At 37.3% G+C, this 14,104-nt stretch overlaps 1 long non-coding RNA gene across 1 annotated transcript in view; it reads right to left on the bottom strand.

Annotated features, from left to right (window-relative positions):
- The window catches only part of LOC146767496 (uncharacterized), a 47,387-nt gene extending 34,839 nt beyond the window's left edge, over window positions 1-12,548 (bottom strand). The window contains exons 1-2 of the long non-coding RNA XR_014954602.1: window positions 10,196-12,548; window positions 9,953-10,030 (exon numbers count right to left, since the gene is read on the bottom strand). This is a non-coding gene — a long non-coding RNA (uncharacterized LOC146767496). The remainder of the gene's footprint in view (window positions 1-9,952; window positions 10,031-10,195) is intronic.
- Window positions 12,549-14,104: the final 1,556 nt, after the last annotated feature.

The following is a 14,104-nucleotide window of genomic DNA, read 5'->3' as shown; positions in this document are numbered from 1 at the left end:
GTATAGAAGAAAATTTTTTGAGATCCTGGAATTCAGTTCAGAGTGACAACAGAAATGGCAGCCAGTGCACACACACAAATGGAATTGAGGGAACTAAATGACAGCTGACAGAAAATGTTTGAATATGCATTAAAGCTGGGAAAGTAGTAAGGCCATTTTCTGTTTAAACTCTCACTTTGCACAGATGAGAATTGTTAAAGAGCTGCAACATTCAGCATCGGTGGCTCAATTTCAGTGGTGAGAAAAGTGCCTGTGAAGTGTTATAAGCATACATGAGTTGTATGCTAAATGGTTACATTTGATGATAAAACTTGTGAGTAAATATATAAAAATGTTTTCAGAAGAAAAATTTCTCTCCAAGCTGGGATTAAATGAGATAGAGTTTCTATTTATCCCTAGGCACAAACTTAACATACCACAAAATTCTATAGAAATATTTAAAAACCTAAATAATCAGTTCACTTTACATACAACCTTATAAATCATGTGGTGAGGATGTTTGTGTCTAAAAAATGAAGGAAATTCCCTTCACAGTTGAATAATTGGAAGCTGGAGCACAAGGGCATAGATGGGGAGAAAAGATGAAGATCTGCTTCCGTGGAAATAATATCCTAAAAGCTGGGTTATCAATCCAACAGGACAGATTCCCTAACACAAGAGCTACCTTTTAAATTAGCTCCTGTAAATTAACCAGCTCAACTAAACATTGGCAGGATCTTATCATCATAATGCACAATAAAGTCTACACTATTAAAATTCTACTGAAGAAAACTTAGCGTGAGATAAGGCAGACATGAATGATCATTTAACATTAATCCTGATGACAACCATTTCCACTTTGCTATTGAAATTCCCTCCTTCCTAAATTTTCATTTCCAAATACAATGCAAACAACATGCTCTAATCAATCACTTATACATCCACCATAATTTTTATTTAAAGCCCTGTATCTTAGATATATAAGCCAATGAAGATAATTTATCTTCCCTCCTGCTTTCCAGTCTCACTGAAGGCAAGGAAAGGTAGAGTAAGGTAAGGTGGTACAGACAGGTAACAGGTTGGAGTTTTAGGGTTAGCTGGTAGTTTCAACACTGACTTTTGCATTCAGAATTCATTTGGGGAAGAATCTCAGATGGTGACAACAGTCAAGGTTTGTCCCAAACCAGAGATAAGTTTTTCTGGCACAGCATAGCCTGAATGTGATTATATTATTACAGACAATGTCTAAGTCAGGATGAGCCGCCTTTTTCAACTCTGCCAAGTGATTCTGAGTTCATATTTGTCATAGAAACACAAAATGGTTCAGGCTGGTTTAGAAACAAAAAAACACTGAATGGTTTGGGTTTGAAGGAATCTTGAAGACCATCCAGTTCCAACTTCCCTTCCATGGGTAGGGACATCTTCCACTAGACCATGATCCTGCTGCTCATGGTCCTAAATTCCCTTCACTCCTAAGTGTAAGGAGTTAGGATCTTAATCATCACAGGTTTTGGATCTTTTACTGCAAATGAGGACTTTATTCTGAAATGTCCCTCACAGATCAGCATAATAGAACCATTGAAAATTTTACTTAGAACATGATTTGGTAAAAATTAGAGTTTCTTTACTTTATTCTTGCCTTTTCCTGGAAAAAAAAAAAAATCTAACACAGCTATTGCATGGAATAATTTTCTAAACAAAGACATTTCATCAGTCTCCATCAGAAGATGCAACTGGGAATCTCAGAAGGTGAGCAAACTAATAATTGAGAAGGAAAGAAAACAAAGCCAACATTTTTATCACAATTCAGTGACAATAGAAAAAGATGTATTTGTAAAATGATTTGACAATTAAGCCCATAGAACAGTAGCTCTGAAAGAAACATGAACTAAAAATTACAGTGAAAAAAAAAAAAAGGATAAAATGCAATCCTTATGCATGGAAGTAAGAACAAGGGCTCAATCAACTCCTGCAAATGCAAATCAAGACATTTAACATTTTGAAGAAGAGCAATATAATGCAGCAGGACGAATTTGTAGACAAGAACACATTTTGGGGACCTGATGGATTCCACCTGAAAAGCAATTCACTTATGCTAACCTCAAAAGAAATATTTAGAGTGATTCATGGCTCCATCTGGCTTCTCTGCATACAGAACAGGTACTGGTAGTCATGAACTTTTCATCTTAAAATATCAAGAAAACAAATCCCTGTCAGAGGTATTCTGAGTGTACCTATAAGAGGAAAACTGTGTTGCTAACAGAGTACTTTTACTGGCTGCAATCATGCTCCAGGAATTTAGATTCCAGGAATTTAGGTCTCACATTCTTATGTGGCGTCAGAATAAACTGAGAATCAAAAATTTCCTATAGATAAGAAGAATTTTGATAGGATTGTCATATGTATTGTAGCTAAATATAACAGCATTAACAAAGAGGCTGATTAAAACAAATCCCCAGCACCCTTCAAATATTTACCTTTTTAGTTATTGATAAACCAACACTCAGTTAAGTTTCACGTCAGAGTCACACTGAGTTGCTTTGTGACAAAAGTTCAGATAATTCTCTGTTGTTATAGACAAAATGCCATTAATACCCAATGAGGATGAGATGTATTTGATATGTTTGAATGCACAGCTGTTACCATCTCCCTAAGCCCTCCAAAATGAACAGTGCTGAAAATCTCTGCTTCTCTGCTGACCCATGCACAAGGAAGTCTTGCTGGCAAGAAAATGTGAGAAAGAGCAGATAAACTAAGACAGTTTTCAACAGCACATGGGATGGCCAAAAGAAACCCTCCATAAAAAGGGAAGTGTCCAAATCTTCAGTGAACAGTTAAAATCTATGTCCTCGTTGACTGTCTTTGCTGAATACATGCTTTAAATGACAAAAGTGAGTGCCAGACTTGAACATCTCCCTGTCTGCCAGGTGTCCCTGTGAAACCTGATTTTTGTGGCAGCATTGTCAGACCACTGGCATTTGGGTCCTGATTAACCTCACACCAAGCTGCCACCTTGTAACCCCTTCAGTTAAATATTGCCATAAATATTGCAGGGCTGCTAATAGGAATAGTATAATATTTTTCCTCCAGGAGAGGCATGTGCTTTCTAGTCCATGTAATCAGATCATTGTGAATGCAAGACAATCTGGTTTACAACCAGATTATTTTTTCTTTCTTGCTGCTCATTAGTAGGTCTGTGCACACAAGGTAAATTTCCTCCTTATTTGTTGTGTACATATGCATCTTGTCTGTGTGTGTTCTTCTCATTTTTATGAAGTTAGGTCATGCCTTTCAGATAAGGTTGGTAAAAAAGCTCATATTACAAGTCTCTGCAGTTCTTTTAAGAGAATGTTTCACAAGAAAGTGGCAGTTTCCATGGAATATCATTTAAGAAAAGTGTTTCAAACTGACATATTTTCTTTTTTGTCAAAATATAAATTGCTTACATAAATATACTAATGCAGACAAATATATATTATAGATATATAAGTGTATTTATTTCATATATATATATTTAATATATATATTTGTCAACACATATTCACATAAAAAAGAGCCAAAAGAAGAAAAGAAACAGAACTATTTTGCATAATAATGTCACAGGCTATGAAAACTGCATTTCAAAACTTCTTCTATATCAGACCTATCTATTCCAGGACAAATATACGTGATAAAGATAAGTTCATCTTGACTGCTGCACTTTCAAAAAAATTATTTATTCATGGGAAACTACTGAAGCTCATGTTTTCATCTCAGTCCAGAAGGGATTATTTTACCACTAATTGTCATGAAAAAGAAAAAAAATTCCTTCCCTACTATTGAGTAATATTAATGGCCAGCTTGGCAACTTTGACCCCTTCCACTTACACTCATGCCTTGTATTTTCTCCTTGCTATTATTCATTATTAAATTGTATTTTCCATCAACAGTCAAGAGTTTCACTTAAGGTACATAGTATTTTATAAAGTACATACATATTTAGAGTAAACTTACTTCAGTGTGTGGCTTCATGAAATAAAAGGAAAATAGAACATGAAAGATAAACTGAGTAAAGTAAGGATTATTTAAATAGAAATAAACCAGATAAATTTCTAAATAATAAAAAAGAGTAAAAAAAACCAAAACAAGCAAAACAAAAGGAAAAAAAAAAAGGAAAAAAACCCAAAAAAAGATAAACAAAAATTTGAAGGTAAAACTAAAATTTGACAAGACAGAGTTGCAAAACTACTCAAAAAATATCACAGGATTCTTTTCTGTGTGAGAGACTCCTGCACTGTCAGGGAATGAACCTGTCTTGCTGCTACTGATGTTCAGTCTCACAGGATGCAGCACAGCATGGAAAGATTTGAGGTGTTTGATGCCAGTGTGAGCAAACCAAACTAATTACTGTAAGCAACATGTTCCCCTGCTTGGATTTTTCTTTGGGATCCATTAAACATCAGTTAAACCACACACTCAGAGAGGTCTCCAAGAGTGAACCCAAACCCTCATCAGAAACACGTGGGGGGCACCTCACCCCAGCCACTTCTCAGAAGCATCATAATAGTGGCGATATTTGATTTTTAAAACTAATCCATCATCCTGGACAATGCAAACTGAACACGAAAATACAAGAAGAGGGGGAAAATTGCATATAGACCACAGAATTATTCCACCAGTTCACAAATTAATGCACAAGGTTTGAGATAGAGATGGAGATCTAAAGGTATTTGATTTACTGGCCCCATAATGCTGGAGAACAGTGAGGCTTAAAGTACAGACAGTCTGAAATCTTCATTTAGACAGCATTAAATACATGCAGCCAAGTGCTATATTTAAGTATTAGACAAATATTTTAGTTTCCAGAGTCTCTTAGGGCTAGTAAAATTCATATCTGCAAAATCACTGAGAACATTCAATCAATTAAAGGCAGATTTGCAATCTCCATCAATAACATCTCCCTCTACTTTATCTTCAATTTTAGAGATTAAAGTTTCCCCTATGGAAACAAAAAAAAAGAAAAATCTCCTCATCAGCCTCTTACTAAATAGGTATATTCTCCATCCATTGTAGGCTGCTCAGCTCTCCCATCAAACAGATTCTGTTGAAACATGTTTTCAAGTTGTTTTGAAATCAGCATGCAGAGAGGAATTAAAAAACCCCACATGCTGTTATTCTTTGATCACCTCTCCCTGGGTATTTTTCTAGGGTCACACAAAAGGTCTGACTTGGTGAGGGAGAAAAAAAAGAAACCATAAAAGGGATTCTATTCTGGCTGAGAGCACAGGAAGCTCCTGAGAGAACTGGCTTCAGTTCCCCCTTTACTACAACCTGGCCTTATTCCTGTAGGCCAACCCTTTAAATGAGACTTTCTAAAAGTGTTTTATTATCAAAAACTGGGGACAGACACTCAAAAGGGCTTCAAAAATAGGAGGCTACAAACACACAAAAATCCCCCAACCTAGAGGTCTTCTCTAACTTTGATTCTTCAAGTTCAGTTTTGCATTCTTCTCTTTTAAAATCAGTTGAGGATAACTGGGTTCATTCAAAATCATAGGCTGTCCCTTTGTTTTCCCTATTTGTAAAATAAAGACAAGAAAATATACTCCAGCCCTGGTCTAGGATGATCTCATTAATTCTGGGAAAGCTGTTCAAGATTTGTGGACCGAATGCACTTACAGGTATTCTTAATTCAGGTACATATCTAAACCCATGTGATTCCCTAATCCCTAATTTGTCCCTAATCCTAAATGCCCCAGGGAGCTTATTTGAAACCTCTCTGAGTCTCTTTCAAGACCTTTGACATGGTCCCACAAACATCCTTGCTGCTTAATTGTAAAAATATGGGTTTGAGGGATGGACTGCTCAAGGGTAAGGAATTGGCTGGATGGTGACATCCAAAGAGCTGCAGTCAGTGGCTGCTACAGGTGGCAAGTGGTGACTCTGGGGGTCAGTCCTGGGACCAGATTTGTTCAGTATCTTCATTAGTGACAGGGCCAGTGGGAGCTAATGACACCAGTTTGGGGTGGCACAAGGCTGAGAGGTGCAGTTTGATTCTGAAGAGGGAACTGCTGCCATCCAAAGGGACCTGGACAGGCTGGAGAAGTGGAGAGGGGTGAACACTGAAATTCAGCCGGGCCAAGGGCAAGGTTCTGCACCTGCACTGAGGCAGCTCCAGGTGTCCAGGTGGGTTGGGTGATGAATGGATTTGGAACAGCACTGTGGAGAAGGAGCTGGGGATATTGGTAGGTGAATTGGGCATGAGCTGGCAAAACAGCCCAGAAATCCACTGGGATATCAGTAGATGGGGAATTGGGCTTGAACTGGCAAAACAGCCCAGAAATTCACTGGGATAATGGTAGATGGGGAATTGGGCATGAGCTGGCACCTGCAGCCCATAAATTCACTTGTACCATGGACTATGTGAAAAGAAGCCTGGACAGCAAGTCAAGGGAGGGGTTTGCTTGAAGGTCTTGCCCTTTTGTCTAGAAAATTAACTCCAGATGTTCTGGTTTTGAAGGTTCATTTTTATTAAATTCTTAGAGGAAGAGGGCTTTTCTAGATGGAGGAGATTGTGCTTGTTTCAAATGTCAACTACCTTATATGTATGAAATTTGAACAGTGCCCAAAAAAATAATGCCAGGGCTCTCTTCTATAGTCATATAATCACCATTATTTTTTTCACAATAGGATTGCAAATAAAAGAAAAATCTATCCTATTAAAAATGTATTCCTATATTTCTGTGTTTATACCTACTGAATGTTGTGGTGAATTGCTCTAAAACACGAAGTTCTGTAATTTATTTGTTACCCTACTCTCTGTTTTTATGCCCTCATTTCTTTTGCATTTAATTTACCTATAATAATTTAAAGATAACCCAATGAACAAAAATTAAAAAAAAACACCCCAGCTTTAGTAACCTCAATAGGTTTATACCAGAAAAGATCAAAATCATTAAGCAATATAAAATTGCACTATATATTATTAATGTATCTATATTTAATCCAGCCAAGCAGTGCTAACCAATGATAAAAGTTTTTCCACCACAACCCTTGCAAACAACAAAGGTTGCTCTGTTAATTAAAAGTTGCAAAGGGCTTTTTTAAACTTTTTTCTGTTTTTTTTTTTAATTCTTTAATCGAGACAGTACAGCTCTGCCCTGATCACAAAGCAGGGTGTGTAGCAGGAGGTCTCAGTGTGCTCTTTCTTCAGAGAGAATTTATTAAGATGAGATGTATTTTTTGTTGCTGGACCTTGTTGCACAGAAACACAGCAATAAACTCCAAACCCATGAGTAGATTTCAATGCACCCAGCTACGGCCATTCAATCAAATCATAACAAGATCTGTATTGTCCTTCAGAGAGTTTTACAAAGAGCAATTCCAGTATGAAAAGACTTTCGTTTGTTTGTTTCTCTGATTTAAAGGAAAAAAAAATCTGAACAGTTTAGACATATTGCAGTGATAAACCAAAAGTATTGGCATTCTTTTGGGTGCGTTCTGATATTCCCTCTCCATTTTCCTCTTCGGCGTCAATTTTTCAGTTAAAAAACTGATGTTATTGTTTTTCAGCAATTGTATCTAGTTCAACATATTTTCCTCTGCCCTGGGGAAGACACAGCTCGATATACCATTCATCTAGAAAGAACACTGGTTTTGCCTTATACAGCTCTGTATGTGAAATATTCAATTTCTTTCATCCAGCGCAAAGAATTGCTCACTAAGACCCATAAAATTAGAAGGAAATGCACTTGGAGAAAAAAAAAAAAGAAAAAAGAAAAAAAGAGGAGCAAGGCCCCAGAAAACAGAGACTTGAGAAATGATTTATAGAACTAGTTTTAAATTAAGTGTCCTCCATTTAGAACTAGATACTAATCTGGCTGCCAAGGTGGGATGCAGCCTTTTCTGTGCTACAACACTTTAATAACACTATGATGGTAATTAAAACAGAGTGAAACAGTAAGCTTTATAAATAAGAAGAAAACAACATCTAAGTTGATTATATTTCCTCCTTTTATTGTGATTTTGACACAAATGAAGACAAGATATATTTTATTCGTTTTCTATTTTCTCTTCAGGTTTTGTTTTATGGCCCTCAGGGATACAGGAGTGTGCATGCAAAGAAGTCCATAAATTAAATCAAACTGTGTTTATGGTAATACTACTACATCTTTACTATGTGTTAACTTAATGTGAGCAAACTACAGTTTTCATGGCGGTTCATTTGCATTTCCAGCCCTACAGTTTCACAGGTATTTTGAGATATCAGTATTTTGCTTCTGGAAATCACTACAGTAAATGGAAAATGAAAAATAAAATTAAAATAAAAATAACAAAAAAAAAAGGAACAGCAGGGTTTAAGTTTTCTCATCTCAGTCATTTCCCTTCAAGTAATTTTCATAGACTCATGAAATCATAGAGCAGTTTGGGTTAAAAATGACCTTAAAGATCATCTTTTTTCAACCCCCTGCTATGGGCTGGGACATCTATTTTGTACCATTCAGATACAGTTCTGCCAACACATAGAGATGGGGAATCTGAATTTGTCTGCTACTTATTGATTATCAAGACAGTTGAATTATGAAGAAAAGCCCTGGGTTTGGGTCCTTGTTCATGAAATTACAATATTTTGAACCTCAGATGTTAAAAGTTATAATTTTACATCCATAACAACAATGTGCTTCTCTCAGTGGGTTATTATAGAAAATATAGAAGTGCAGACTAATCTGTAAGAAAAAATAGAAAAAATAGAAAAAAAATACTTTTCCCTCTTCTCCAGAGGTGTTTGTACACTCTGGATCAAGGATGAGGACAGAAAGATTTTCTTTTGTGTCTTTGGTTTCTTTGTTTTAATGATGAACAGGACAAGCATTTCACACCAACGGGCACCAACCTATGGATCTAAATTTTCTTTCTGACCTGTCTTTGCTCTCCTTGGTGCCTGAGCAATTGTTTTCCAAAAGGCATAACTGCAGGTGATAAAGCCTCACCAGAAGTTCTTCAGTGAAAGATGCCAGATAGAGTCCTTCACCCCCAAAATGTATGATGGCATCTAAATGTCTGTGTGATGCTCTAAACAAAATGAAATTAGCAGTGAAGCTACCAGTGATGGCAAAGGAAGAAGGAATCATCCTTTGCTGTCTGCAGCTGGAAGTTGTTCTCACCTCTCCAGGGTGGTATCCAAGAATATTGTCTATGGAATCATGGAATATCCTGAGCTGGAAGGGACCCACAAGCATCATCTGGTCCAGCTCCTGTCCCTGCACAGACACCCCAGCAATCCCACCCTGTGCATCCCTGGGAGTGGTGTCCAAATTCTCCTGGAGCTCTGGCAGTTTTGGGGCTGTGCCGTTCCCTGGGTACCTGGGCTGTGCCCAGCAGCCTCTGGATAAGGAACATTTCCTTGATATCCAACCTAAACCTCCCCTGACACAACTTCAGATGTTTCTTTCATAGGTGCATTTCTCTTTCCTGAATTACTCTCAGATTTTCATAGACATATTTCTGTGCCAGAAATATTGCTATTATGCCTCACTCCTCCCATAGAGATGATGGGAAGAAAAGCAAATGTTTCATCTCCTTATTATGCAGAAATTAACTGAGTGTAAGAAAATTCTGTTGAATCCAGCTAAAAATACTGTGCTTTCAGTTGTCATCCCCAAGTCATATGCTTTTTAGGTTCTCGTGCAAGTGCAGGAGATTAGTATACACCCCATTTAATCTGATCACAATTGCCTGCCATTTTAATTAACCTTTATTGGCATGCCTATATTGCCAAGAAAATATACTTTGAGAAGCCCCATTAATAACACTATTACTTGTTAGACTGAGGGTTTTTTTTTCAGTTTCACCCATCAAATTCTCTAGACAGATAATAATTCTGTGCAGCCTAGGTTTATTGGTAGGCTGTTTGTTTTGTTATGTTTTTTTAACAACACATTTGAAAGTTAATTTTCTGAGAAAAGGATACTTAAGAAAATTATTTCACCCTTACCTTGCAAAGACAAAATCTGAGACAGAGGTTACATGGTTTGCCCCTCACTTTGCCACAGGTCTAAATGGTGAGTTCAGTCTGGGTGATAAAACAGATAACCCAGATAATTCAAATGCCTATTTAAATTTAAATTGAAATATTTATGAATATTTAAAAATTTATTTCATTTTTTAGAATTTCAATTTAAATATTCATACCCTCCCACTTCTCATCCTTCTTTGCCTCCCACTGATCCATCCCTACCTGATTGTGTCTCATCCAGGCTGGGGGCAAGGAGATGGTGCAGATCCCTTTTATCCTTGTCAGGAATGTGACAGTGAAGCCATTGAAGCACCACGTGGCAATGCAGCATTTATTTCCTTGAGTGACTTCTCTGCAGCTGATCACCCCTGGCCTGAGCACTCCAGACCAGGGAAAAAGTTACCCCTGTTCCCTGAACATTCAGTTAATCCTCTCCTCTGTCCAGGCTTCTGTCCTGAGCATGCCCACATTTCCTAATCCACAAATAAGCTCCTGAAGGCAGTGTTTTGATGTATTTTCCAAAATTTTCCAGAAATCACATTTTCTTCTTTTCTGCTATTTTTCTTCTTTGCCATCACACTCTGACTCCATATGTTGCTTCCTTCTATTATAAAGTTATTAAAGAAATCTCAGCAGAACGTCCCCCCACTCTTAATTGGACCCCTTCCACTTTCCTTGGGAAGACAGAGCACTAAAGATGTGTGGATGATTTGTTGTTCTCAAAGGAGTTTGAATGAACCACCTTTACTATCACCTTGCTCTGCAAAAGCACAGACACCCCAGCAAGAGCAACATTTGCCACTCTGCACCCACCATGGATTGCGCACTTTAAAGAATTATGTTGGTTTCAATTTTTAAAAAAATGTTTTATAGACCTAGTAGAACACATGTGTTGAATTGAGATTTTCTATTTGCTGTCATTTGAATAATAAACATTGTCCTCCATGCAAGTGAAAATCACAGCTCTGGCCTTATGGGCTACTCCTGAAACAGCCTTGTGAGTGAGAAATCACAGCACATCATAAATCCTATCCAATATTGAAACTCATGCAGAGATAACAAGGTGAGAATGAGTCCTGTTTGTTCTCAGTTATGCTATCACATTTACAGCTGCTTAGCCCTTGAAAAACAAGTAAAACATTTTCTATCTGCAAGCAGAAAAAAAGGAAAATATAAGAGAGAAATACCACAGTTACCTATTTAGATTTTCAGTTTTTCAAGTAGCGTTTCTTATGAGCTGCTGCATTTTTATTTAGCATGAAACAAGATATGGGGAAAAGTAGTAAAATTTCAAATGGTAATGAGAGCAATCTTCCCTAACTGCAAATGTAGGGAAAATTGGAGATGACATGGTGGGAACTGAAGAGAAGAGGAAAGCAGTGAGAGTTAACTTTGGACATTTAGTGTTTGAAATTTGGAAATTTAGAGTCCTTTGGCCATTTTTTGAGCTAAATGTTTTTTGCCAAAATTATTTCTACTTCATTGCTGGTGTTATGAGACAAATTTAATAAATACTAATGGAAAGGTATCACTAGTTTCAAAAGAAATTTGAATACCAAATCAGCAAAATCTGCTGACAAAGTACTGAATAACCCTAAATGTTTTTCCCCTACAAACCAGGAGCGGGGTGCCATATGATAAGAGGAAAAGCAATGCTATCCTACTGATAAACAACAGGTTTGGAAGAATAAACTAAGCAATACTCCTCCCTAAAGAAGCCTTTTTTTTTTTTTTTCCCTCTGCTCATTATCAAACTTATGGCTCAAACCATCCTCAGTTATCCTCTGCCTGGACACCATCTAAATAAGCTGTATGTGTTTCATTTCACATGCTTATATTTGCTGCAATTCAATTTACAGACGAAGAAACCACCTGTGTTAAATCATTTTCCTTCAGGGAGAATTAATTTGCATGAGTATCATTATTTTGCCAATAATTCTGGGGTTTTACAAGTCCAGCTTGCCCCTGTCAAAGGGGTATTTTAGGAAAATGCAATATGCTCAGCACTGGTGATAAGGAAGTTGCCATTTGATATCAAAGATTACTTCTGTCTTCTCTCCTAGAAGCTGTTACCATATGATCATAAATTACCACTGGACGAGGAGCTGTGAGATGCCTTCTGCACGTGGGCATCTCATGAATTCTGTAGCAACAAATAAAAGCAATTTTGTTCTTTCAGAGCAGCTTTTGTGGAGTCTGTGGCATCGTATTTCTGAATTAACAGACAGAGAAAATGGTTTACAAGCAGTAAATTATTTATGCAAGGTCAAATAATGTGTAAAAAGTTAAAACAGGAAAAGAATCCAGAATGTCTCATTGCCATAAGTGGTTTTGACCACTCCAATGTGTATTTGGTATTTGTGTATTTGAATGAAGAGTATCAAGGCCACAGAAGAAGCCAAAAGCTCACAAATTGGTTCACATGTCCAATTGTCTTCTTTGAAATTCTAATTTTGCAGCCTTGCAGTGGTAGAAGTCTCCCAGATCCATGTAGGACACAGGATCCAAAGCTCTTTAGCAGAGCACTGCACAAAACGGAGATAACCAACCTTATGAAGTGCTGGGTAAATACCTTGCTGCTGAATTTATTTTTACATTCTTAATTCCAGCAGAGAAAACATTTTTCCTTGGGCAAGGCCAGAAGGACCCCTTTGGAACAGCAAGGACTGTTGAAGTGTTTCCTGGGCAGACCATCACTCAGTTCTAGGATAGATGTTCACTTGCTCAATTCCCTCTCCTTTCTCCTGACATTAATTGTTTCATTTTCTGCCAAATACAGATTCAATTTTATGTGTCTGAGGAGTGATAGATGGTGAGTTCAAGACAAAAACCAGATTCAGAAAAGCTTGCACAGTGTCCTACCCCATGGATAATTATTGGCCCCACAGCAGCAGCCTCACATACAGAAACTTGAAGAAGCCTTCATCTCTTCTAGAGATGACTTTAACAATGATTTACTGAAGGATTATTTTTCTTCTGTGCATGCATATTTCAAATTTATTGTTTGAGAAGATAAATAGAGAATAGGCCCAAATTACACCATTTTTTTAGTTACAATAAGTGGAGGAAAAGAGTAAATCAGAACATCATTTCCCTTGTATTAAACAAATACATAAAATAGTCTTGTTTAATCAAACTTCAGTAATATTATACAAACTGGGAATCAGGACATTCAGAAATTTAGTTGAATTGTCTTCCTTGTTCTTCCTGATACCTCACAATACATGCTATAGCAGGTCTCCATAAAAGTAAGGAAAGAAAAGGTTTTTTCTCAGAGAAAAAAAACCTCACACAAATTTTATATTTATATTTATATATATATACACACACACACACACTCACACTTTTGTGTGTAGAACATTAAACAGCCAGAAGTAATTCAAGCAGAGATTAGATGAGATGTCAGCAGCTAAGCAGGACCAGCTCCCACAAATGATTTGACTGGGCTCAAAATTTAAGTTGTGTAGCCTTGGGCAAGGCGTAATCACAGTTTTCATGGAACTGACCACTGCAAACAGGTTGTTATATTGATTTGCACAGCAGATGGCTGGCAGAAGCATTAAGATGGGACAAAAATATTCCATAGTTCTATTTCTGTGTGTTACCTGAAAGAAGATAGCAGCACACGGATCCTGGATCCATTCCCATCAGTGTTCCTCTGGCTGAGGGATGCTCACCTGCTCTCACCTGGCAGCAGGAGCCAGCAGGGCATCCCTCCTTCCTGGGAGACCCTAGAGGTATTTGCTGAGCAAAAATGTGGCCACTGCCAAGTTCTGAGTCCATGCCCAGGCTGGGTGGGAGCCTGGGGCTTGTTTCACTCTAAAATTCTCCATGAGGCCTTGTGATAATTCCCCAGTGCAGCATTCAGTTCAGTTTAGGATTATTCAAAGAGCTGATTTCAGTTAAAATACCAACAGAGAAGGGCAGGAGTGGCACAGAAAGAAATTACTATTTTTCACATTTTCCATGCATACTAATGAATTATTTTAATTAAATCCAGATAAACTTCCAAACACAAGTGTTGTGCTTGAAAATCTTTTATTTCAAAAGTGGTGACATGAATCCCTTTGATTTCTTCATCTCCTCCCCTTCTCCTGATACCAAGCTGAAACAATTATATTAATTCACTGT

Source organism: Lonchura striata, chromosome 4 (genome assembly GCF_050655825.1).
Source record: "Lonchura striata isolate lonStrDom1 chromosome 4, ASM5065582v1, whole genome shotgun sequence".
NCBI lineage: Eukaryota > Metazoa > Chordata > Aves > Passeriformes > Estrildidae > Lonchura > Lonchura striata.
This window is presented reverse-complemented; position numbering and strand designations above follow the sequence as displayed.